The sequence below is a fragment of the Loxodonta africana genome, chromosome 20, assembly GCF_030014295.1.
Source record: "Loxodonta africana isolate mLoxAfr1 chromosome 20, mLoxAfr1.hap2, whole genome shotgun sequence".
NCBI classification, from domain to species: Eukaryota; Metazoa; Chordata; class Mammalia; order Proboscidea; family Elephantidae; genus Loxodonta; species Loxodonta africana.
Genome location: NC_087361.1, coordinates 51,386,827 through 51,411,798, shown reverse-complemented (window position 1 = coordinate 51,411,798; position 24,972 = coordinate 51,386,827). Strand labels below are relative to the sequence as shown.

General features: G+C 38.8%; 1 long non-coding RNA gene across 1 annotated transcript in view; it reads left to right on the top strand.

Moving 5' to 3' along the window:
- The first annotated feature begins 14,841 nt into the window (after positions 1–14,841).
- The window catches only part of LOC135228306 (uncharacterized), a 113,183-nt gene continuing 103,052 nt past the window's right edge, over positions 14,842–24,972 (top strand). The window contains exons 1-2 of the long non-coding RNA XR_010318719.1: positions 14,842–16,103; positions 16,910–16,963. This is a non-coding gene — a long non-coding RNA (uncharacterized LOC135228306). The remainder of the gene's footprint in view (positions 16,104–16,909; positions 16,964–24,972) is intronic.

Below are 24,972 nucleotides of genomic sequence, written 5' to 3'. Positions count from 1 at the left end.
ACGGATTCATCATTGTTCTTTATCGTTGCTTAGTATTCCATTGTGTGAATATACCATAATTTGTTCATTCATTCATCTGTTGATGGGCACCTTGGATATTTCCATCTTTTTACTATTGTGAACCGTGCTGCAATGAACATGGGTGTGCATGTATCTATTCATGTGAAGGCTCTTATTTCTCTAGGATTTATTCCAAGGAGTGGGATTGCTGGATTGTATGGTAGTTCTATTTCTAGCATTTTAAGGAAGTGCCAAATCGATTTCCAAAGTGGTTATACCATTTTACATTCCCACCGGCAACACTGTATAAGTGTTCCAGTCTCTCCACAACCTCTCCAACATTTATTATTTTGTGTTTTTTTGGATTAATGCTAGCCTTGTTGGGGTGAGATGGTGTCTCACTGTAGTTTTGATTTGCTTTTCTCTAATGGCTAATGATGGTGAGCATTTCCTCATGTATGTGTTAGCCGCCTGAATGATGTCTTTGGTGAAGTGCCTGTTTACATCCTTTGCCTATTTTTAGCTGGGTTATGTCTTTTTGTTGTTGAGGTTTTGCAGTTTCTTGCAGATTTTAGAGATTAGTCCCTAATCAGATTTGTCATAGTCAATTTTTTTTTCTGGTCTGTGGGCTATCTTTTTACTCTTTTGGTGAGGTCTTTGGATGAGAATAAGTGAGCTTTAGGAGCTCCCAGTTATCTAGTTTCTCTTCTGGTGTTTGTGCATTGTAAGTAATGTTTTATGTACACTCTATGCCATGCATTAGGGCTCCTAGTGTTGTCCCTATTTTTTCTTCCATAATTTTTATCATTTTAGATTTTATATTTAGGCCTTTGATCCATTTTGAGTTAGTTTTTGTGCATGGTGTGAGGTATGGGTCTTGTTTCATTTTTTTGCAAATGGATATCCAGTTTTGCCAGCACCATTTGTTAAAGAGACTGTCTTTTCCCCATTTAATGGACTTTGGGCCCTTGTCAAATATCAGCTGCTCATAGGTGGATGATTTTATGTCTGAATTCTCAGTTCTCTTCCATTGGTCTATGTATCTGTTGTTGTACCAGCACCAGGCTGTTTTGACTACTGTGGTGGTATAATAGGTTCTAAAGTCAAGTAGTGTGAGGCCTCCCATTTTGTTCTTCTCTTTCAGTAATGCTTTACTTATTTGGGGCCTCTTCCCTTTCCGTATGAAGTTGGTGATTTGTTTCTCTGTCTCATTAAAAAATGTCATTGGAATTTGGATCTGGATCGCATTGTATCTTTAGATTGCTTAGGGTAGAACTGACATTTTTACAACGTTGAGTCTTCCTATCCATAAGCAAGGTATGTTTTTTCATTTACATAGGTCTCTTCTGGTTTCTTACAGTAGTGTTCTGTAGTTTTCTTTGTATAGGTCTTTTATATTTCTGGTTAGATTTATTCCTAAGTATTTTATCTTCTTGGGGACTATTGTAAATGGTATTGATTTGCTGAATTCCTCTTCAAAGTTCTCTTTGTTGGTGTAGAGGAATCCAACTGATTTTTGTATGTTTGTCTTGTAACCTGATACTTCGCTAAAATCTTCTATTAGTTCCAGTAGATTTCTTGTGGATTCTTTGGAATTTCCAGATCATATTATCTGTAAATAGAGATACTTTTAGCTCTTCCTTACCAATTTGGATGCCGTTTATTTCTTTTTTCTAGCCTAGTTGCTCTGGATAAGACCTCCAGCACAGTGTTGAATAAGAGTGGTAATAAAGGGCATCCTTGTCTGGTTCCTGTTCTCAAGCGGAATGCTTTCAGACTCTCTCCATTGAGGATGATGTTGGCTGTTGGCTTTGTATAAACACCCTTTATCATGTTGAGGAACTTCCCTTCTGTTGCTATTTTGCTGAGAGTTTTTTTCCTGAATGGCTGTTGGACTTTGTCAAATGCCTTTTCTGCATCAGTCGATAAGATCATGTAGTTCTTGTCTTTTTATTTATGTGTTGGGTTACACTGATTGTTTTTCTAATATTGAAACATTCCTGCATACCTAGTACGAATCCCACTTGGTAATGGTGAATTAATTTTTTGATATGTTGTTGAATTCTATTGGCTAGAATTTTGTTGCGGATTTTCATGTCTGTGTTCATGAGGGATATTGGTCTGTAATTTTCTTTTTTCATGGTGTCTTTACCTCATTTTGGTATCAGGGTAATGCTGGCTTCATAGAATGAGTTTGGGAAAATTCCATCCTTTTCTATGCTCTGAAATACCTTTAGTAGTAGTGGTGTTAATTCTTCTCTGAAGGTTTTGTAGAATCCCCCAGTGAAACCATCAAGGCCAGGGCCTTTTTTTTGTTGGAAGTTTTTTAATTACCTTTTCAATCTCTTCTTTTGTTATAGGTTTATTTAGTTGTTTTAACTCTGTTTTAGTTTAGGTAGGTAGTGTGTTTCTAGAAATTTGTTCATTTCCTCTAGGTTTTCAAATTTGTTAGAGTACAATTTTTCATAATATTCTGTTATGATTCTTTTAATTTCAGTTGAGTCTGTTGTGACATCACCCATCTCGTTTCTTATTCGGTTATTTGCTTCCTTTCCTGTTTTTCTTTTGTCAGTTTGGCCAATGGTTTATTGATTTTGTTGATCTTTTCAAAGAACCAGCTTTTTGTCTTGTTAACTCTTTCAATTGTTTTTCTATTCTCTGTTTCATTTAATTCTGCTCTAATTTTTTTATTTGCTTCTGGTGGCTGAGGACTTCTTTTGCCTTTCTCTTTCTATTCATTTGAGTTGTAGAGTTAATGTTTTGATTTTGGACTTTTCTTCTTTTTGGATGTGTGCATTTGTTGCTATAAATTGACCTCTGAGCACTTCTTTTGTTGTGTCCCAAAGTTTCTGGTAGGATGTGTTTTCATTCTTATTTGGTTCTGTGTATTTCTTTATTCTGCCCTTAATTTCTTCAGTTACCCAGTAGTTTTTGAGCAAAGTGTTCAGTTTCCATGTGAAACTGTTTTTTTTCCCTTGCTTTTTCTGTTATTGATTTCTACTTTTATGGCTTTATGGTCAGAAAAGATGCTTCATAATATTTTGATGCTTTGAATTCTGTTAAGGCTTGCTTTATGTCCTGATATGTGGTCTATTCTGGAGAATGTTCCATGTGCGTTAGAAAAGAAAGTATACTTGGCTGCTGTGTTGGGTGGAGTGTTCTGTATATGTCTATGAGGTCAACCTGGTTGATTGTGGCATTTAGATCGTCAGTGTATTTATTGAGCTTCTTTCTGGATGTTGTGTCCTACGGAAAGTGGTGTGTTGAAGTCTCCTGCTACTATTGTGGAGCTGTCTATCTTTCTTTTCAATGCTGCTAGAGTTTGTTTTATGTATTTTGGAGCCCTGCCGTTGGGTGTGTAAAAATTTATAGATTTTATTTTCTTCGATCAACAGACGCCTGTTTTGTTTTTTGCTCCATTAATTAGGATTTCCATTCTATGGGGATCCGATGTTCCTTTGTTGTTATTAGCTGCCTTTGAGTTGGTTCTTGACTTATGGTGACCCCAACTGAGGCTTGGAATGTTGTGGTCCATAGGGTTTTCAATGGCTAATTTTGGAAATGGATAGCCAGGCCTTTTTTCCTAGCCTGTGTTAGTGTGGAAGCTCCACTGCAACCTGTTCAGCATCAGAGCAACACACAAGCCTCCACTGACAGATGGGTGTGGCTGTGCATGAGGTGCACTGGCTGAGAAGTGAACCAGAGGTCTCCAGCACGGAAGGCGAAAATTCCACTACTGAACTACCAATGTCTTTTTTTTTTTTTTAATTTCCCTCAGGGGACTTACATTGTATTTTATTTTTTGAATAATTTTATGTGTTTTAGGTGAAAATTTACACAGCAAATTAGATTCCCATTCAACAATTCAGACACGAATCGTTCTGTGACATTGGTTACAATCCCTGTAATGTGTTAGCATTCTTGCCATTTCCACCCTGCGTGCCGTTTCCATCCCTTGAGTTCCCCTGCCCCTCCTTGCCTTCTCATCTTTGCTTTTGTGTAAATGTTGACTGTTTGGTCATGTATAGTTGATTGTTTAAAGGAGCACATTCCTCAGGTGTTATTGTTTATTTTATAGGCCAATCTGTTATTTGGCAGAAAGGTGATCTCTGGGAGTGACTTTAATTCTAGGTTAAAAAGGTATTTTAGGGTGATAGTCTTGGGAGTTCCTTTAGTCTCCATCAGTCCAGTAAGTCTGGTCTTTTTTATGAATTTGAGTTTTGTTCTATGTTTTTCTTCCATTCTAACTGTCGTATCCCTGGTCAGAACAGTTAATAGTGGTAGCCGGGCACCATCTAGTTCTTGTCTCGGGATAGATGAGGCTGTGGTTCTTGTGGGCTGTTAGTCCTGTGGACTAATTTCTTCCTTGAGCCTTTGGTTTCCTTCACTCTCCTTTGCTTCAGATGGAAAGAGACCAATAGTTGTATCTTAGAGGCCACTCGTAAGCTTTTAAGGCCCCCGATGCTACTCATCAAACTAGGATGTAGAACATTATCTTTATGAACTAAGTTATGCCAGTTGACCTAGTTGTCCCACAAGACCCAATGCCTTACTTCTGATGTTCATAAACAAGGCCATTTTGGGAAACGTTCAGTATCTGAAGAAGAGTGGCAAACCATGAATGAACTGATTGACAAATTGATAAAAGGATCAAAATTGCTAAATTGACACAATGGCCTAAATTGATAAACTGATACACAAATAGTTATTGAGCACTGACTATATATAGTAAAAAAAAAAAACAAAAAAAACTAATGCGTTCGATATGCATAGTGAATTTGAAATTGTGATTTGCTTTCTATTCAACAGAGGTGAGGTCATAAGGGCTTGGGGCCTACTTAACCTAGTTAACGGCAAGCTTCCCAACACTCTGACATGAAATCACTGACAAGAGTGAGCTCTTCCCAGCTTGTTGTTCTTTCTTATTTTCTCTAACTGGCCAGGAATTTGACTCGCACACCCAAATCAGTTAGTCTTTGTAACTGTCATTTTCTAATGTGTTCTGCTCCATCCAAACCCACTGCCTTGAGGTCTATTCTGACTCATGTTGACCCTATAGGACAGAGAAGAACTGCCCCATAGGGTTTCCAAGGCTGTAAATCTTTATGGAAAGAGACTGCCACATCTTTCTCCATTGGCTGTAAAGTCTTCTCTGGATTTAGAATCTATTTAGCATACTGGGAAACCCTGGTGGCGTAGTGGTTAAGTGCTACGGCTGATAACCAGGAGGTTGGCAGTTCGAATCCGCCAGGCGCTCCTCGGAAACTCTGTTGCGCAGTTCTACTCTGTCCTGTAGGATCACTATGAGTCGGAATTGACTCGATGGCGGTGGGTTTTGGCTTTTTTGGGTTATAGCATACTGTTTATTCTTGCTGATGATTACTCGTAACTTAAGCCTGTCATCATATTCGTTTGCTTCTATTGCATTCTTAAACTTTTCAGTGTCCATATTTTCCCTTAACCAGATAAGTAATTTAGCCTGTTCTCACTTCGTTTCTTCTCACCACTGCCCCACGCCTTACGCTTATATTTTATCGAAGAATTCTGGATCACTAGGACGTATACTATCTTTTTCTTTCTTTAGTCCTAGTCTTTTAAAAGACTACTCTCATGTTATTTAAATCATCTATGCCCTTGCTAATTTTTAAAAATATGCTTGTTCTATTAGTTACAGGGAGAGGTGTGTTAAAATCTCCCACTGTGTTTGTGGATTTACCATTTTTTTCTTTCAGATTTTTGTTTTTGCATTATAGGTTTTCAGCCTTTGTTGTTAGGTTACCAACTTTAGAACATCTGTGTCTTCTGGGTGAATTGAGTAAATTTACATTGTGAAATGCTCCTCTTTATTTTTAGTATAGCTTCTTACCTTGAAGTCTACTTTGCGTGATACTAATATAGCTATACTAGGTTTTGTGTGCATGTTTTAGCTATTCTATCATTTTCTTTTCAATCTTCTTATATATTATTCTTAGTTTATGTGTGTTTCTGATAAGTAGAATGTAAAACCCAAAAAACCAAACCCGTTACCTTTGAGTCGATTCCGACTCATAGCAACCGCATACGACAGGGTAGAACTGCTCCACAGAGTTTCCAAGGAGCGCCTGGTGGATTCAAACTGCTGACCTTTTGGTTAGCGGCTATAGCACTTAACCACCTAGCCACCAGGGTTTCCAAGTAGCATGTAGTTGTTTTATTTTAATATATCTTGGTTTGGTTATCTATTGCTATGTAACAAAATCATCCCAAAATTTAGTGATCTAAGACAATGCCAACAATTATTTTGCTCATAAGTCTGCAGCTTGCACAAAGCTCAGCAGGGACAGCTTGTCTCTGCTCCACTTGGCATCAGCTGGTGTGGCTTGAAGACTGGGCATTGGAATCAACTGGAATTTCATTCACTCGCACGCCTGGAGGTTGTTGCTGGCTGTCAACTGGGATCCCTGTTTGGGCTGTGACTGGAACACCATGTGTGACTTTCCAAGTGGCGACTTAGCTTCCTCACAACATTATGGCCGGGTTCCATGTGAGAGTGTCCTAAGAGGACCAGAAGGAGGCTGTGCAGCCTTTTACGACTTAGCGTTGGGAGTCACATGTCATTGTGTCCACCATAGCTACAGGCTCGCTGAGATTAAAACAGACTCAGCTCTTGGTGGAGGAGTCCCCATGCCCTGTGGAAGTATGTCACACAGTCTGATAATCTTTTCTTTTCTTTTAATTGGTGTATTTATTCTGTTTACATTTAATGGTGGTAAAAAAAGCTTAATTCTTATTCTATATAAAGCACCACTATACATACAGTGCATAAACAGATATACAGTGTATCTATAGTATTAAAATTCCATGGGAGGAGGGTGATTAGGAAAAAAAAGTCTAAAAAGGGTTCTGGTTGTTGTTAGTTGCCATTGAGTCAGCTCCAACTCATGGTAGCTGTTATGGATTGAATTGTGGACCCAAAAATGTGTATCAATTTGGTTAGGGCATGATTCCCAGTATTGTGTGGTTGTCCACCATTTTATGATCTGATGTGATTTTCCTATGTGTTGTAAATCCTGCCTCTGTGATATTAATGAGGCAAGATTAGGGATAGTTATGTTAATGAGGCAGGACTCAATCTACAGGATTAGATTGTATGTTGAGTAAATTTCTTTTGAGATATAAAAGAGAGAATTGAGCAGTGAAGAGAAGGATGTCATGCTGCCAAGAAAGAAGAGCCAAGAGAACAGCACATCCTTTGGACTGGGGGTCCCTGTGCTGAGAAACTCCTAGACCAAGGGAAGACTGATGACAAGGACCTTCCCCCAGACCAAACGGAGAGAAAGCTTTCCCCTGGAGTTGGCACCCTGAGTTCAGACTTCTAGCCTTCTAGACTGTGAGAGAATACATTTCTCCTTGTTAAAGCCATCCACTTGTGGTACTTCTGTTATAGCAGCACTAGATAACTAAGACAGTGACTTATGTATAACAGAAGGAAATGTTGCCTGGTCCTATGCCATTTTCATGATTGTTGGTATGCTCAAGTCCATTGTTGCGGCCACTGTGTATTTTGTGTGCCTTCTGGCTTAGGGATCTCGTCTTCCAGACCTTATTCTGTTGTGATCCATAGGGTTTTCATTGGCTAATTTTTGGCAGTAGACCACCAGGCCTTTCTTCCTAGTCTGGAAGCTTTGCTGAAACCTGTCTACCATGGGTGGCCCTGCTGGTATTTGAAATACCTGTGGAATAGATTCCAGCATCACAGCAGCATACAAGCCACTACACTGTGACAAACCTATAGACAGGTGGTAGAAAAGGGCCTTTAGGGGAACAATATTTAAAAAAAAAAAGGAGAGACACTGTTCTAGGTGGTGGGGATAGAGCTGGGGATTCTGTGGCTGGTGAGGCCCTATGTCGTCTGGTCCTTGCCTCTGTAACTTAACCTCTTGAAGCCATCATTTCCTCATCTGCAAAATGAGGATAATAGTAGCCACCTCATAGGATAGTTCTGGGGATTAAATAAAATATTCACAGTGAAAAGTCCTGGTCTACTGTAAGTACTCCATAAGTATTCCAAACCAAAAACCAAACCTGTTGCCATTGTGTATATTGCAACTCATAGTGACCCTATCTATAGGACAGAGTAGAACTGCCCCATAGTGTTTCCGAGGAGCAGCTGGTGGATTCAAACTGCTGACGTTTTGGTTAGCAGCCGAGCTGTTAACCACTGTGCTACCAGGGCTTCTCATAAGTATTGCCTACCATCAATTCTATTTTTACTATTTTAATAATTATTATTATTGGCATACTATTTTACTATCTTAATAATTATTGGCGTACTAGGTCGGTAACAGAAAATTATAAGCTTCATATTCTTAATTTATTCCTAACTAGAAATTATAATTGAATCTAGCTGCTAGCAGCTAACAGCTACAACCATCAGTTAACAGTTTAATGAAGAAGTAGTTGTCAAAAACTTTGAATTATGTCTACCCGTATCTAGTTTCTTTCCAAGTCTGTTTGGTAAGACTGGAAAAGAACTTTTCTGTAAGAGGTTTGGCTTAATAGTTTTAAGGACCATTTACTTCTAAACTTGAGAATTCCAACTTTAAATATGACCGAGAAGGTCCCTGGGTGGAACAAATGGTTTGCACTTGGCTGCTAACCAAAAGGTCGGTTTTCACCCACCCAGTGGCTCTGCAGGAGAAAGGGCTGGCAAACTGCTTTCATAAAGATTACAGCCAAGAAAACCCTGTGGAGAAGTTCTCCTCCCCTAAGTCACAAGTCAACCACAAAAACAAAAATCAACAACAAATGTGGCTGTGAAACGTGACCTGTGTGAAATTGCATTGGCTTATTAGAACGTTGTTGTTAGGTGCCGTCCAGTCAGTTCTGACTCATAGTGACCCTAAGTATAACAGAACAAAGCAGCCTGGTCCTGTGCCATCCTTACAATTGTTGTTACGCTTGAACCCATTGTGGCAGCGGCTGTGTCAGTCCATCTCGTTGAGTGTCTTTTTTTCTCTGACCCTGCACTTTACCAGACATGATGTCTTTTTCCAGGGACTGGTCCCTCCTGATGACATGTCCAAAGTATATGAGACGAAGTCTATGCATCCTCACTTCTAGGAGCGTTCCGGCTGTCCTTCCAAGACAGATTTGTTCATTTTTTTGGCAGTCCATGGTATATTTAATATTCTTCACCAACACCATAGTTCAAAGGTGTCAATTCTTCTTTGGTCTTTATTATTCATTGCCCAGCTTTTGCGTGTGTATGAGGCAATTGAAAACATCATGGCTTGCCTCATTATATTACCTATTGGTTAAAGAAAAGTATATTTATTAGAATGTTTGTTATAGAAATTAAATTCACTCACCAAGCCTTATAATGCACACACCAGCACTATAATCATTATCTACTATGCATAATTTCACTGACTTTATTCCGTGACTTCAGGAAAAATATTAGTGGCCTTTGTTCTATGGGTCTATTTGTAATAAACTTAATTATTCTAACAGAGTTAATTTGGTAATGCAAATGCAAAATTTTCTCTGCCACTAAAAAAAAAAGCATTCTAGAAATAAAATTATGTTTTTGTAAGGTGTCTTTATGACAAATTCATAAAATGTCTTCATATCATCAGATTTATGCTGTTATTCTGGAGTGGGAGGTTATTATTCCTATTTTGTTGGTGTACAAGAGGGTCAGTAACTTCTTTAAGTTCAGTGGTTCCTTCCTGTGTGACCGAGACCATAACCTGAAAGATCATTGCAGATTCTCTTCCTGATCTAAACATTGCTGTACAAAATTGCAACACTTAATGTGATGCCTAAAAGCTTGTAGGTCCTAAATCAGACGTAAACCCCTTTAAATAGAATAGACTCTACGTAGGAGAGTTGTTCAGAAACTAATAAAGGTTATTTGCTCTATTGGGTGGAATCTAAGAAGCTATTTTAGTTAGATTGTGAAAAATTCCTTAAAGTCTCTATGTGAACAGCAATAAAAGTGAGCTACCATAAAATCTACCTATTTGCTTATTTTGCCCACCCTTTTCAGATATGAGCTCTGGCATGCCCATAGAATTAATGACCAACTTGTTTTAGGTCATCAGTTCCTTGTAGTCAATTATTATTCCCCAGAAATTTGCCTGGGCCAAGTTTTAAAGCCAAAATAATCCGTTAACGAAAAGTAATAATTGTGAATAGGTATAATAACCCTGCAGAGTCATATAAAATAGATGAAATTGCCAACTGCCCAGCAAATGAAGAGCTAAATGAATGGTTTATATTTCAAGGAGTAAATGAATGTCAGTAAGAAGTAACACACTTTACCATCTGCCAGAAATATCACCTTCAGCACTTGTGGGTATTGTCAATTACTAAAATAAGTAAAAATGGAAAAATCTAGAGATTAAAGTATTGAACGATCAATCAATAAATGTGTTTTGTGTTTGACATTTTGGTAGATTTTTTGAGAGATAAAGATATGTAAAAAGCCCAGTTCATATTTCCAAAGGTTCCATAATTTGATTAAAGCATATTTGATACAGAAATAACAGAATTATAGGGCTTAAATCAAATAGAAAAAGTTTTATAACTGGAAGATACCTTAGAGATCACCTAGACTAATCTCTCCTGGTTAAAAAAATTTTTTTTTTTTTTTAGTGTGACCTTAAAATCACTTAGCTCTTTATAATTGTAACTTACATGGCAGGATCACTTATTATTTCATATTTTAAAAATTTTGTCCCATCCTACTGAAGTGTGCCTGTCCCAAGCCATGGTCTTTTCAGTTACCTCATATGTATATGCAAAAGCTGGACGATGAAAAAGATAAACACAAGAAAACTTGATGCATTTGAACTGTGGAGTTGGTGGAGAATATTGAATATACTGTAGGCTGCCAGAAGAACAAACAAGTCAGTGTTAGAAGAAATACAACCAGAATGCTCCTTAGAAGTAAGGATGGTTAAGACTTCAGGTCACTTATTTTGGACATGTCATCACAAAAGAGCATTCCCTAGAAAAGGACATCATGGTTGGTTAAGGAGAGGGTCAGTTAAAAAAAGGGAAACCCTCCGTGAGATGGGTTGACAATAGCCACAACAATGGACTCAAACATACCAGTGATCATCAAGATAGCACAGGACTGGGCAGCATTTTAATCTGTTATACGTAAGGTCGCTGTGAGTCAGAGTCTACTCAAGGTCAACTAACGACAACAGCTGAGTGTGTCTCAGTTCATTACTGTTACTGCTTCTCAAGCCGGGGTGTCATCTGTGGCTAGGTGTTTCTTGTCACTGATTGGTCCTCAAAAAGCATGCTGTCCTTGGCCACCTATGACTGGGTACTTCTTTTTTGCTTATTCTGACACCATAAAATCTGCATTTTCCCATAAACTACTGGATACTAATGATGGCAAGAGGCAGAAATCCAAATGCGTATGTGTGAAGGAAGGAAAGAGACAATTACAATCATAGTATAACAGAGCCCTGGTGGTGCACGGGTTAAGAGCTATGACTGATAACCAGAAGGTTGGCAGTTTCAATCTACCAGCTGCTCCTTGGAAATCCTTTGGGGTAGTTTCACTCTGTCCTGTAGGGTCACTGTCTTAGTTATCTAGTGCTGCTATAACAGAAATACCATAAGTGCCTGGCTTTAACAAACAGAAATTCATTTTCTCATAGTCTAGGAGGTTAGAAGTTCGAATTCAGGTGCCATCTCCAGGGGAAGGCTTTTTCTCTCTGTCAAATCTGGGGGAAGGTCCTTGTCATCAATCTTCCCCTAGTCAGGAGCTTCTCAGTGCAGAGACCTCAGGTCCAAAGGACACATTCCACTCCCAGTGCTTCTTTCTTGGTGGCATGAGGTCCCCCTACTTGCTTATTTCTCTCTCCTTTTATCTCTTGCAAGGCCACACCCCAGGGGAACTCCCCTTACATCAGATCAGGGCGTGACCTGAGTAAGGGTGTTGTATCCTACCCTAAATCTCTTTAACATAACCTAATCTTGCCCCCCGCCACCCCATATCTGTCAGTTTGTCATACTGTGGGCGCTTGCGTGTTGCTGTGATGCTGGAAGCTTTGACACGGTGCCATGGTGTTTTCAATTGCCTCATATGCATATGAAACCTGGCCAATGAATAAGGAAGACTGAAGAATTGATGCCTTTGAATTATGGTGTTGGGGAAGAATATTGAACATACCATGGACTGCCAAAAGAATGAACAAATCTGTCTTGGAAGAAGTACAGCCAGAATGCTCCTTAGAAGCAAGGTTGGTGGGATTATGTCTCACATACTTTGGATATGTTATCAGGAGGGACCAGTCCCTGGAGAAGGACATCATGCTTGATAAAATAGAGGGTCAACAAAAAAGAGGAAGACTGTCAATAAGATGGATTGACACAATGGCTGCAACAATACGCTCGAGCATAACAACTATCATTAGGATGGCGCAGGACCAGGCACTGTTTCATTCTGTTGTACATAGGGTTGCTATGAGTTGGAACCAAGTTGACGGCATCTATTAACAACAATCTCGCCTGTTAAACACAGGCAGAGATTAGGATTTATAACACATACAAAAATTACATCAGATCACAGAATGGAGGACAACCACACAATACTGGGAATCACAACCTAGCCAAGCTGACACATATTTTTAGGGGGACACAGTTCAATCCATGACACTCTACACTTTGGCCTCCAAAAATTCATGTCTTTGCTACATGTAAAACACATTTACCCCATCATATCATCCCAAAAGTTTTAAATCAACTACATGTCAGATTCTATCCTGGGGCAAAATTCCTCTTCATCTGTGAAATATAAACTACAAGTTACCTGCTTCCAAAGTACACTAGTGAAACAGGCACAAGGTGAACACTTCCATTATGAATGGGAGAAATTGGAGGGAAAGAAGGGATAACAGGCACCAAGCAAGTCAGCAGAACACATTACATTACCTCTCAAGGCTTGAAAATAATTCTCTATTCTCTGAGACCATTTGGGCAATGGCCCTGCCCTCCATGCTTTGGGTATTGGCCACACTCTCTGGATTCTGGGTGGAGGCCCCTTGGCCCTGGGCTTCAGCTCCGCCTTCCAGGCCCACTGGAATGGCAACTCTGCTCCCTCACATTTGGGCGTCCCCATTCTCTTAGTCCATTTGAGTGATGACACTACCCCCATGGCCCCAGCAGGGTGTGGCAGCCTTAACCCTCAGCTTTGGACAGCAGATCTGGCCTCATCCTCCTGGCACTTGTGAGCAGCAGCCCCACCCTCCAGAACTGAGTTGGTGAAGATCTGACTCTTTGAAACCTAGGAGGCTGTGGCTCCACCCTTTAAGACTCAGCGGGCTGGCTGTGGTTCCACCCTTTGAGACCCCAGAGATTGTGACCCTACAGAGGCAGCTCTGTTTCCTGTGTGCCTTATCTCTTTAGCTTCTGCTTCCTGGTTTCTTAGTCTCTTGGCCCCTAAAGGCCTTTGGACTGGCCTGGTGTCTGCCCTGCTGGAGGAAGTGTTCCAAAGCTCTTTAGCTCTACTGAAAAGTGCTTTGAGGCACCCTACTCTGCCAGTAAACCTTGGCTGGTAGGCACTCAGCTGTCGTGCTCCATGGGTTGGCAAACCTAGCTTCACCGATAAGTGCCCAGAGATACCCGACTCCGCCAGGAAGCCTCCTATGCACAGGCAGTCAGCTATCCCACTCCATGGTCTCCAGCACAGGGTCGCGCTGGTCTCCTGGTTATGCCACTGCCAGTCCTCTGCCGTTGCTGCTTCTTTGCTGCTGCTGCTTGCCGTTTGTGCAATCTCTGGTGTTACAGCTCTCCTCACTTCCTTCTGAGTCCTTACCGAATTGTCTTTGATGTCCATAATTCCACCAACAGTCTCTTCAAGGTAATCTAGGCTTTTACTATTAGGCACTTTAAAACTCTTCCAACCTCTATCCATTCAGTTTCAAATCTGCTTCCACATTGTAGGTGTCTGTTAGAGTAGAACCCCACTCTTCTGATATCAAATCCTTTTTATATTTATGGAGAAAATCCTTAACAAAAAATAAGCAATTTCCTATCAAGTTAGTATTATTAACATATTGTTATTGTTAGGTGCCATTGAGTTGGTTCTGACTCATAGCAATCCTGTGTACAACAGAACGAAACATTGCCTGATCCTGCGCCATCCTCACAATTGTTGCTATGTTTGAGCCCATTGTTGTAGCTACTGTGTCAATCCATCTCATTGAGGATCTTCCTCTTTTTTACTGACCTCCTACTTTACCAAGCGTGATGTCCTTCTCCAGGGACTGGTCCCTCCTAATAACATGTCCAAAGTATGTGAGACAAAGCCTTGCCATCCTCACTTCTAAGGATCATCAACAGTTTCTACATGTACAATTTAGTGACATTCATTACATTCTTTGAGTTGTGCAACTGTTCTCACCCTCCTTTTCTGAGTTGTTTCTCCCCCACTAACATAAACTCATTGCCCTCTAAGGTTCCTATCTAATTTTTTGAGTTGCTGTTGTCAGTTTGATCCCATATAGATCAATCTTAAAAGAGTATAATACTCTGGGCAGACATTCTTTACTAGTTAAGCTATTGTTTGCTTTTAAGAAGATTTCAAGGGATATTTTTTGTTTAATGTTTAAAGATTATCTCAGGGTAATAGTTTTGGGGGTTCATCCAGTCACCAAGGTTTCAGAAAGTCTGGAGTCCAGGAGAATTTAAAATTCTGTTTTGCATATTCCCCCTTCTGATCAGGATTCTTTTATGGAATCTTTGATCAAAATATTCAGTAATGGTAGCCAGGCACCATACAGTTCTGGTCTCATGGCAAAGGAGGTGGCTATTCACGGAGGTGATCTACAGATTCAGTGTAATTCTAATAAAAATTCCAACAGGTTTCTTTACAGAAATGGAAAAACCTATCCTTAACTTTATATGGGATGTTAAGAAGCACCGAATATCTAAAGCAATGTTGAAAGAGAAGAACAAAGTAGGAGGACTCACACTTCCTGATTTTAAAACATATTATACAGCTACAGTAATCAAAACAGCCTGGTACTGGTATAACAATAGACACAGACCAATAGAATATAATTGAGAGTCCAGAAATAAACCCACACATCTATGGTCAAATTTTTTTTTGACAACACTGCCAAGTCTGTTTGATGGAGAAAGAAAAGTCTCTTCAATAAATGCTGTTGGGAAATTGGATTTCCACATGCAGAAAAATGAAACAGGATCCATGTCCCACCCCATACACAAAAATGAATTCAAAATGGATTAAGGACCTAGATGTGAAAAATAAAACCATGAAATTCTTGGAGGAAAACACATGGGCGACACTGTCAGACCCACTCGTAACAATGGATTATCTAACATAATAATAAAAGTACAAACAGCAAAAAACTAAATAAATAAATGAAACCTCATAAAAATTTGAAAAGTTTTGTTCCTCCAAAGACTTTACCAAAAAGGTGAACAGACAAGCTACGGACTTGGAGGATATCTTCGGAAAGCATGTATCCAATAAGAATTTAATAACCAAAAAATATTTAAAACTTTGACAACAGAAAGACAAATAACCCAATCATAAAGTGGACAAAGGACTTGAATAGACATTTCACCAAAGAGTACATTTAACTGGCCACCAAACCCATGAAAATGTGCTTAACATCATTAGCCATCAGAGAGCTGCAAATCAAAAGTACAATGAGATACCATTTCACTCCCACAAGGATGGCTAAGATTAAAAAAAAAAAAAATACAGCTGCTGGTGAGAATGTGGGAAAATTGGAATCCTTATCCATTGCTAGTAGGTATTCAAAAACATACAGCCACTGTGGAAAACAGTGTGGTGGTTCCTCAAAAACTAAAAATAGAACTACCATATGACCCAGCAATTCCTCTCCTGAGTATAGACTGAGAAGTCCTGAAAGCAGAGACTCCAACAGATACTTGTGCACCACTGTTTGTTGTACAATAGCTGAAAGGTGGAGACGACCTAAATGCCGTCAACGGATGAAGGGAAAAACAAAATGTGGTACATACATGCGATGGAGTACTACTCAGTCATAAAGAAAAATGAAGTCTTGATACATGCTACAACAAGAATGTAGCCTGAAGACATTATGGTAAGTGAAATAAGTCAGTTATAACAGGACAAATATTGTATGACCTCATAGGAAAAGACAAGAACAGACAAATGCATAGAGACCAAGGTTTATTAGTGGTTACCGGGGTTAGGAGGGAGGGGGAGAGGGAGATTAAAGGTGATGGAAAAATCGCATTGATTAGGGGTAGGATTGCACAGCTCATTATTGTAATTGCGTCAATAAGTTGTACAACTGTAAAAACTGAATTGGCAAAAGTTGTGTGATAGATATATTTACAGCAATGATTAAAAAAAAAAGGAGCTTCTGAGGCCACTTATGTACAGCATGACCTGTGTATGTGCTGGTGTTCATTACATGAAATTGCATTGGCTTATTAGATTGTTGTTGTTGTTAGGTGCCGTTGAGTCCATTCTGACTCATAGTGACCCTATGTACAACAGAGCAAAACACTGCCTGATCCGGTGCCATCCTCACAGTCGTTGTTATGCCTGAGCCATTGTTGCAGCTACTGTGTCAATTCAACTTGTTGAGGGTCTTCCTCTTTTTCACTGACCCTCTACTTTATGAAGCATGATGTCCTTCTCCAGGGATTCATCCCTCCTGATAACATGTCCAAAGTATGGGAGGTGAAGTCTCACCATCCTTGCTGCTAAGGAGCATTCTGGCTGTGCTGCTTCTACTAGACAGATTTGTTGGTTCTCTGGCAGTCCATGGTATAGTCAATATTCTTCACTAACACCATAATTCAAAGGCATCAGTTCTTCTTCGGTGTTCCTTATTGGGCAGTGGCCTCCTTTTTAATTTTTTAATTCATCTATTGAAAGCTGACAGGTGCTGGAATAGCTTCAATCAAAAGATCACACTCGAAGAATTCTCAGGTAAGTAGATATCATTGACCTGTCAGAGTAAAAGCCAGATATATGAGGATAAATAAGAATTCAGAGAGTGGATTAACCATGTGGAGCCCTAGTAGCACAGTGGTTAAGAGCTTGGTTGCCAGCCAAAAGGTCAGCAGTTCAGATCCACCAGCCACTCCTTGGAAACCCTATGGGGCAGTTCTACTCTGTCCAGTAGGGTCACTATGAGTCAGAACTGACAACAGGTTTTTGGTTTGGTACCCCTTTTGGAAATAATACTTGAGATAGTACTTAGCTGAACAATATGTGAACCACAGCAGAAATCCTCAGATGGAGAAAATAATGAGGTAAGGAAATGGTGGTTTGTAGCAATAAATGTTCTTCCTTTCTGCCTTCTTGCCTCCCTTCTTCACCCTACCTCCTTTCCTCCTTTCCTCCTCCTCCTTCCCTCCCTCTCTCCCTCCTTCCTTTTTTCCTTCTTACTTGTTTTCATCTATACACCTACCTGAATAAAAACATAATATTTTAAAATGCACTCAGTAGTGCTGTGCAAGCTGTCTACAAACAGGACAGATATGCTGTAAGGAAATGACTGCTATGTACTACACAAGCTCAGAAAAACTTAGGAGTTTTTGATCTTGGGTAGCAGCGGGAAGTAGAAGCACTTTGAGGCTCTCATTGCAGGTAGGAGGTGAAAGGGGAGATAAGAGCGGGGAAGAAAAGATTTTCTACAGGCCTCATCTTACTGGGGTTGGGGAAGAAGTAGAGAGGGGGTGGACAACCTGGTGGGTGGGGGAAAGACTGTGGACGTAGTTTGAGAAAGACATTAGGCTGGGGTACAACTAAAACATAGCTGTTTGCTGTTGACAAAAAAAGAAATAAAAGCTCATTTAAGCCATGTTAATGGTTAGAATGAAAGATTGAACAAAGATAGGAGACAGATAAAAATAACAATTAAAATAAGACAAAACAAAACAAAAACCAGGAGTGTGTGTTGGGATTTTGTGGCTGTTTTGTGATCCCACCATGTGAAGATAAGACCAATGATAGCAAGTCTTTATGTAGGATTATAGGCTGAGTTAAGTCAGCATGACCTATAAAACAAGTGACCTGTTACTGTCTAAAAGTCACAACCCACCACAAGACCTGACACAGTATGGACAGTGTTTGCATAAACGTCTGACCACTGAAGAACCCTGCTTTTAGAGCAAATATAGCTTCGTGACATAAATGAGTTCTTGTTAAACAGTTTAAAGACTTACATGGAGGGTGGCTTATAGAATGGAGGGTAGTGATAGAATCTGCTTTCCAAAAGGAGGACATTCTTTGGCCATTCTTTTTTTTTTTTTTTTTGGCCTTTTCTTGTCTTTTTATATAAGTGAGGTCATACAGTATTTGTCCTTTTGTGATTGGCTTATTTTGCTCAGCATAATGTCATCAAGCTCCATCCATGTATCACATGTCAAGACTTCATTGCTCCTACTGGCTGAGTAGCATTCTGTTGTATGTATATACCACATTTTGTTTATCTGTTCATCTGTTGATGGGCATTTAGCTTGTTTCCACCTTTTGGCTATTGTGAATAGTGCTGCAATGAACATTGGTCTCAATGAACAAGTCTCTTTTTGAGTTTCCGCTTTCAAGTCTTTTGGATATACACCTAGAAGTAGAATTACTGGGCTGGCCAATTCTTAATCAGACCCAGAATGATATATTTTCTGACATGAGTGAGATTAGTTTCATGCAACAAATGGCAATATTAATAAACCAAACCAAACCAAACCAAACCAAACCCATTGCCGTCAAGTCAGTTCTGACTCATAACGACCTTGTAGGATAGAGTAGAACTGCCCCATAGAGATTCCAAGGAGTGGCTTGTGGATTTGCACTGCTGACCTTTTGGTTAGCAGCCAAACGCTTAACCGCTGTCCCACCAGGGCTCCAAATGCACTGAAGAGGTACATTTATAAATCTGTTTGCACCAAGCTTCATAGCTGCTAATGACACGCAGCAAAATTTTTGGAAATGGAAGCAAAATACTTTAAAAAATAAAATATTCTTCATCCAGAACTGGACTGATCTGTTGGGGGAAAAAGAGGACATACAGAAAAGAATTATACCCACCCACTGCCATTGAGTCAGTTCCCACTCATAGTGACCTTATAGGACAGAGTAGGACTGCCCCATAGGGTTGCCAAGCCTGTAATCTTAATGGAAGCAAACTACCACAGCTTTCTCCCACAGAGTGGCCAGTGGGTTCAAACTGCCGACCTTTTGGTTAGCAGCCAAGCACTTAACCACTGTGCCACCAGGGCTCCTTATATGTTCATGGAATATTTTATAAAATGGGTCTTGTACTCGGTGTCAGAAAATCTCAAGGGTTTTATTAAGTACAAAGTTTGTAGCTCAAATCCAAAAAAATTAAAGAAAAATGATAAAAAGTTGGCCTTAAAATTTAAGGTCCTTTGAAATTAGTGGTGGCTGTAGGTGGTATAGATGGTTAAGTGCTTGGGTACTAACTAGAAAATTGGCAGTTTGAATCCATCCAGAGGCACCTTGGAAGAAAGGCCTGGTGACCCACTTCCAAAAGATTGCAGCCATTGAAAATCCTATGGAGTGCAGTTCTACTGTGAAACATATGGGGTTGCCATGAGTCAGAATTGTCTTGATGGCAACTGATTTTTTTTTTTTAATTAATAGGTGTACTAGTAGATAACCCTTGTATCAAAGAAAAAAAATTAAAAAGAAAATTGCAAATGATATTGAAAACAGTGAAAAAGAAGATACTTCAAGTGTAAATCTATGGCAGCCATCAAAACTCAGATGAAAATTTTTAGCTTTTAATATCATTATTGAAGAAGAAAACCAAATAGATGGAATAATGACTCATCTTAAAAATTAGAAAAGGAAAGGCAAAATAACCCCAAAAAGACTAGCTATAAAAAATGTAATCTGAAACTGGTAAATTAAATCCAACAAAAACTAGGAGAAAGGATAAGCAAATCCAAAAGTCATTTTTTTTTTAAATTTTTGATGTGCTTTAAGTGAAAGTTTACAAATCAAGTCAGTCTCTCACACAAAAACTTATATACACCTTGCTACATACTCCCAATTGCTCTCCCCTTAATGAGACAGCCCACTCCCTCCCTCCACTCTCTCTTTTCATGTCCATTTCACCAGCTTCTAACCCCCTTCACCCTCTCATCTCCCCTCCAGGCAGGAGATGCCAACATAGTCTCAAGTGTCCACCTGATCCAAGGAACTCACTCCTCACCAGTATCCCTCTCCAACCCATTGTCCAGTCCAATCCATGTCTGAAGAGTTAGCTTCGGGAATGGTTCCTGTCCTGGGCCAACAGAAGGTCTGGGGGCCATGACCACCAGGGTCCTTCTAGTCTCAGTCAGATCGTTAAGCCTGGTCTTTATATGAGAATTTGGGGTCTGCATCCCACTGCTGTCCTGCTCCCTCAGGGGTTCTCTGTTGTGTTCTGTCAGGGCAGTCATCGGTTGTAGCCGGGCACCATCTAGTTCTTCTGGTCTCAGGATGACCAAAAGTCATTTTTTATTATCCATAAGCTAGATGACCACCTTACAGCACTGATCATGGAAAACCCTAAGAGAAAGAGCAAAGAGTAAGAAAAGAAACACAATCACAGACAGAGAAGAGTTTAAAATAATGAGATGAAATACATGCAATTCTATAATAAATTGGAACACCTAGAAAAGAATGATTTCCTAACAAAAGTTACCAAAACTGAACTAAGAGTAGATTAAATCACAGATGTAAAGGAGAGGTGATTATAAATTTAAGATTGAGAAAGGCAGTAAAAAACAAACAAACCTGTTGCCGTCGAGTTGATTCTGAATCATGACAACCCCATATTAAACTCAAACCAAACCCATTGGTTGATTCTGACTCAGAGCAACCCTATAGGATAGAGTAGAACTGCTCCGTATGGTTTCCAAGGAGCAGCTGGTGGATTTGAACTGCCAACATCTTGTTTAGCAGCTAAGCTCTTAATCACTGTGCCACAAGGGCTCCAACCCCATGAATTCGCGACTGAATTTTAGCTATCCTTTACCAGTACCAGTTGCTATCTAGTCGATTCTGACTTACGGCGACCCCATGTGTGTCAAGAGTAGGACTGTGCTGTATAGGGTTTTCAGTGGCCAATTTATCAGAAGTAGATCACGGGGTCTTCCTTCCTAGCCTGTTTTAGTCTGGAAGCTCTGCTGAAACCTTGTTATATCTAATAAAATCACTAATTTTTTTTAAGTAAAATAGAATATAATGTTATAGTTAGTTCCCATGGAGTTGATTCCAACTCATGGCAATACCTTAAGGAAGTAGAGAGCCATTCAGGAAATGCTTAAAATGTTTATTAAACACTAAAACTGTATTAATTAAATTAGTTACTAGCTAGAGATGGAGTCTCTGGGTGGAGCAAACAGTTAAGCACTCAGCTACTAACCAAAAGGTTGATGGTTCGAATCCACCCAGAGGCACCTCAGAAGAAAGGCCTGACTCCACTTCCAAAGGAGCACAATCATTGAAAACCTTGTGGAGTGAAGTTCTACTCTGAAATACATGGGGTTGCTATAAATCAAAATTGACTGGATAGCAACTGGTTTTCTTTGATTAGATAGGGATACCCATTGTGCCAGTTGTGATTTAACATTGTCTTGGAGGTGCCAGTGAATGCAATAAGGGAAGAAAATACAATAACTGATATCAACTTTGGAAAAAGATAAAATTATCTCTTTTCTGACGATATTATTGCATACGTAGAAAATCCAAGATATTCTAGCTATCACTAGATTTATAAAGAAGAATTTGGTAAGGGGATGGATACAAGATAAATGTATAAAAATCAGTAGTTTTTCTTTGCTTCAATAAAATCCTTAGAAATAAAAATGGGAAAATTTTTCTATTTGCGATCACTGAAAAAATATGAAATACTTAGGAATAACTTGAATAAGAAAGGCAAGGAACATATATAAGTAAAATGATAAAATTTTGCTGAAAGAAATTGAATAGGATTTGGACAAATGGAAAGACATACCATGTTTGATAGGAGTATTTAATATCACAAACATTAAGTATATAAACCTAATGGAGGTATAAACTTAATGCCCTAAAATGAAAATTGCCACTTTTTGTGGGAGGTAATTGGTCAAAGAAAGTTAAAGTTCATGGGGAAGAATAAATGCCCTTGCATAGCTAAAAAAATATATACAAAAGGAGAATACCGAGGGGTTTTGCTGTACCAGAAGGGGTGGATTATCCATTAAGAAAATTACACACGGGCTTACTTATGCTTATCTACTAATCTGCAGTGCACAATTTCACCTGTTTTTCACAACATCTTTGGTGAAACCCATGTAAAATTGTACACTACAGGTTAGTAGGTAAATGCGATTAAGCCTGTGTGTACCATGCTTACTGGTTAATCCATCCCTGTGTACCAGATATTGTAAATAAAACTACTACGTCTAATTCACTGTGGTGTTGGTAAAGGAACTGTCAGAAGAGAGAATTCATAAATTGAGTCCAGTGTATATGATAGTTTAATATCTTTCCAAGGTGGTAGTTCATTTTAGTGGAAAACAAATCAATTATTTAATAAATAATGCTTGTACAATTGATTATCCATCTGAAAGAAAAGAGAAGTGGATCCTTATGCCATTCTCCATGTAAATTCCAGATGGCTGAAAATCTTGCATGATCAAAACAAAATTGAAAAAGCCTTGCAAGAAGAACTAGAAAACTACACAATTAAAATCAATATACTGAGACCATCTTTTCCAAGACTAGAAATTCAGAAGCCGTGACAGAAAAGACACACATATTTGAATTTATAAAAGCTAAGAAGAACTTTAATATGACAAAAGATACCATAAACAGGTCAAAAGACAAACATTCAATCTGGAACAAAATGTAACTAATTTGTACTAATATCTAGAAATGTGATAAAATGGATCCAAATGGCCATCTAGTGACAACGAGAATGTAAGTAGAATATCTCGAATTTTCTAGGTATACAATAATATCATCAGCAAAAAGAGATAATTTTATCTTTTTTCCAACAAACCAATTGAAAAATAAAAAAAAAGAATAGTGGATCCAAATGGCCAAAAATATATGAAAAAATTATCAAATTCACAATTAGTAAGGAAAATGCAAATTAAAGTAAAAAAAATGCCATTTTATAGCAATTAGAATGACAATAATTGAAAAGAGCTATAGTACCTATTGCTGGTGATTATTTAGGGAAAGGCTTACTCTCATGGCTAGTAGAAATATGAGGTGTTATAGATTTTGGGAAAACCATCTGCCAACAGCTATTAAATTAAAAAATATGTATGTACCTTTTGGCCCAGCCATTTCAGTCCCTGGACCCTATCCCACAGAAAGAAAGTCATTAGTATGGAAGGCCATGCGTTTGGAGTGGCAAAAATCTCATAAAAATAACAAATTGTTGCTATTGACTTATAGTGATTTCCACAAAGTATTTTTGAGTGAGAAGAGCAAGACATAGAAATTGTAAGATCCCTTTTTTTTCTAAAATAAAAAAATCACACTCATATATGTAGACATATATATTTCTACATAGGATTCCATGAACAGAGGGAAAAATATGAAGGGTTAGGCTAGCGTGAGGAATGGAGAGAAAGGAGGTGGGTAGCTAAAGAAAACTCCTTTCTCTACTTACAAAGGATGAATATAGCCACTGTTGAGGATATTCAAATTCTTATGGTACTGACTGTGAATAAAATTCCCAGTGAGGAACTCAAACAGTTAAAAGCTGTCAGACCGACCATGGTTGATACAGATATTCTGTTATTTGTGTACGTATATGTGTGTGTGTGTATACCAAAAAACCCAAACCAGTTGTTGAGTTGATTTCAACTCATGGTGACCCCATATGTTGCAGAGCAGACCAGCAGGCCATAGGGTTTCCGAGGCTGTGACCTTTGGAAGCAGATGGTCAGGTCTTTCTTCTGAGGTGCCTCTGGATGAGTTTGAACCTTCAACTTTTAAGTTAGGAGCTGAGCGCTTAACTGTTTTGCACCACCTAGGGACTCCTGTATAAAAAAAATATATATGTATATATATATAATTTATTGGTCATGTTTATTAAGTCTCATCTGTTTAGAAATAGGTCTTATATAATAAATAAATAAAAGTATTTTTAAAACTTTAAGAAATAGTCACACTTATAATACCTTTTTTTATAATACCTTATGGAGCCTTGGTGGTACAGTGGTTAGGTGTCATTTGGCTGATAAATGAAAAGTTGGCAGTTCGAATCCAACAGCTGCTCCTTGAAAACCCTATAGGGCAGTTCTACTCTGTCCTATAGGATCACTATGAGTCATAATTGACTCGATGTCAGCGGATTTGGTTCTTTGCTTTTATAATAACTTGTACATGTGAATATACATTTTATGTTTAAGCATTAAAAATTTTGTATACCCTTAAAAACATTGTTTCACATTATATTGCTCCCCTAGTCCCAAATGATATTTTTTTTGTATGTGCCGCAGGAGGCTCTTCACAGAAATTGGCAAAGGATAATGGCATGTAAAACAAAGTTCATTTCTCATTTCCCAACCATGAATATTAATATCCACAACATAAATATCAAATACATTCTCCTGAGCTTGCATTCACAGAACTGGCACTTATTTGCAGATAGATTTCATGCTATAACCAAGGAGTCCTTTAACCTGCAAGGAGACTCTGAGCCTCTAAAAGAACAAAGTTTTCTCTTCCTAACCCCTAACCGTCTTCCCAGAAATGATTGGCTAAGGCCCTCTTTGAAGCTCATTATTAGTAGTCTTTCTCTTTTGGAAGAACATCCTTAAATTATAATTGTACAAATGCTACCTTTTTAGAATTCCCAGATAAGGGCTGTGCATGTTTTGTGTTTACGAAGTACATGTTGAAACTAGTATATCAGAATACTACTAACCATAAGTAAGAGAAGACTTAGCAAATAGTGAATTAAACAAAATGGACATTAATTT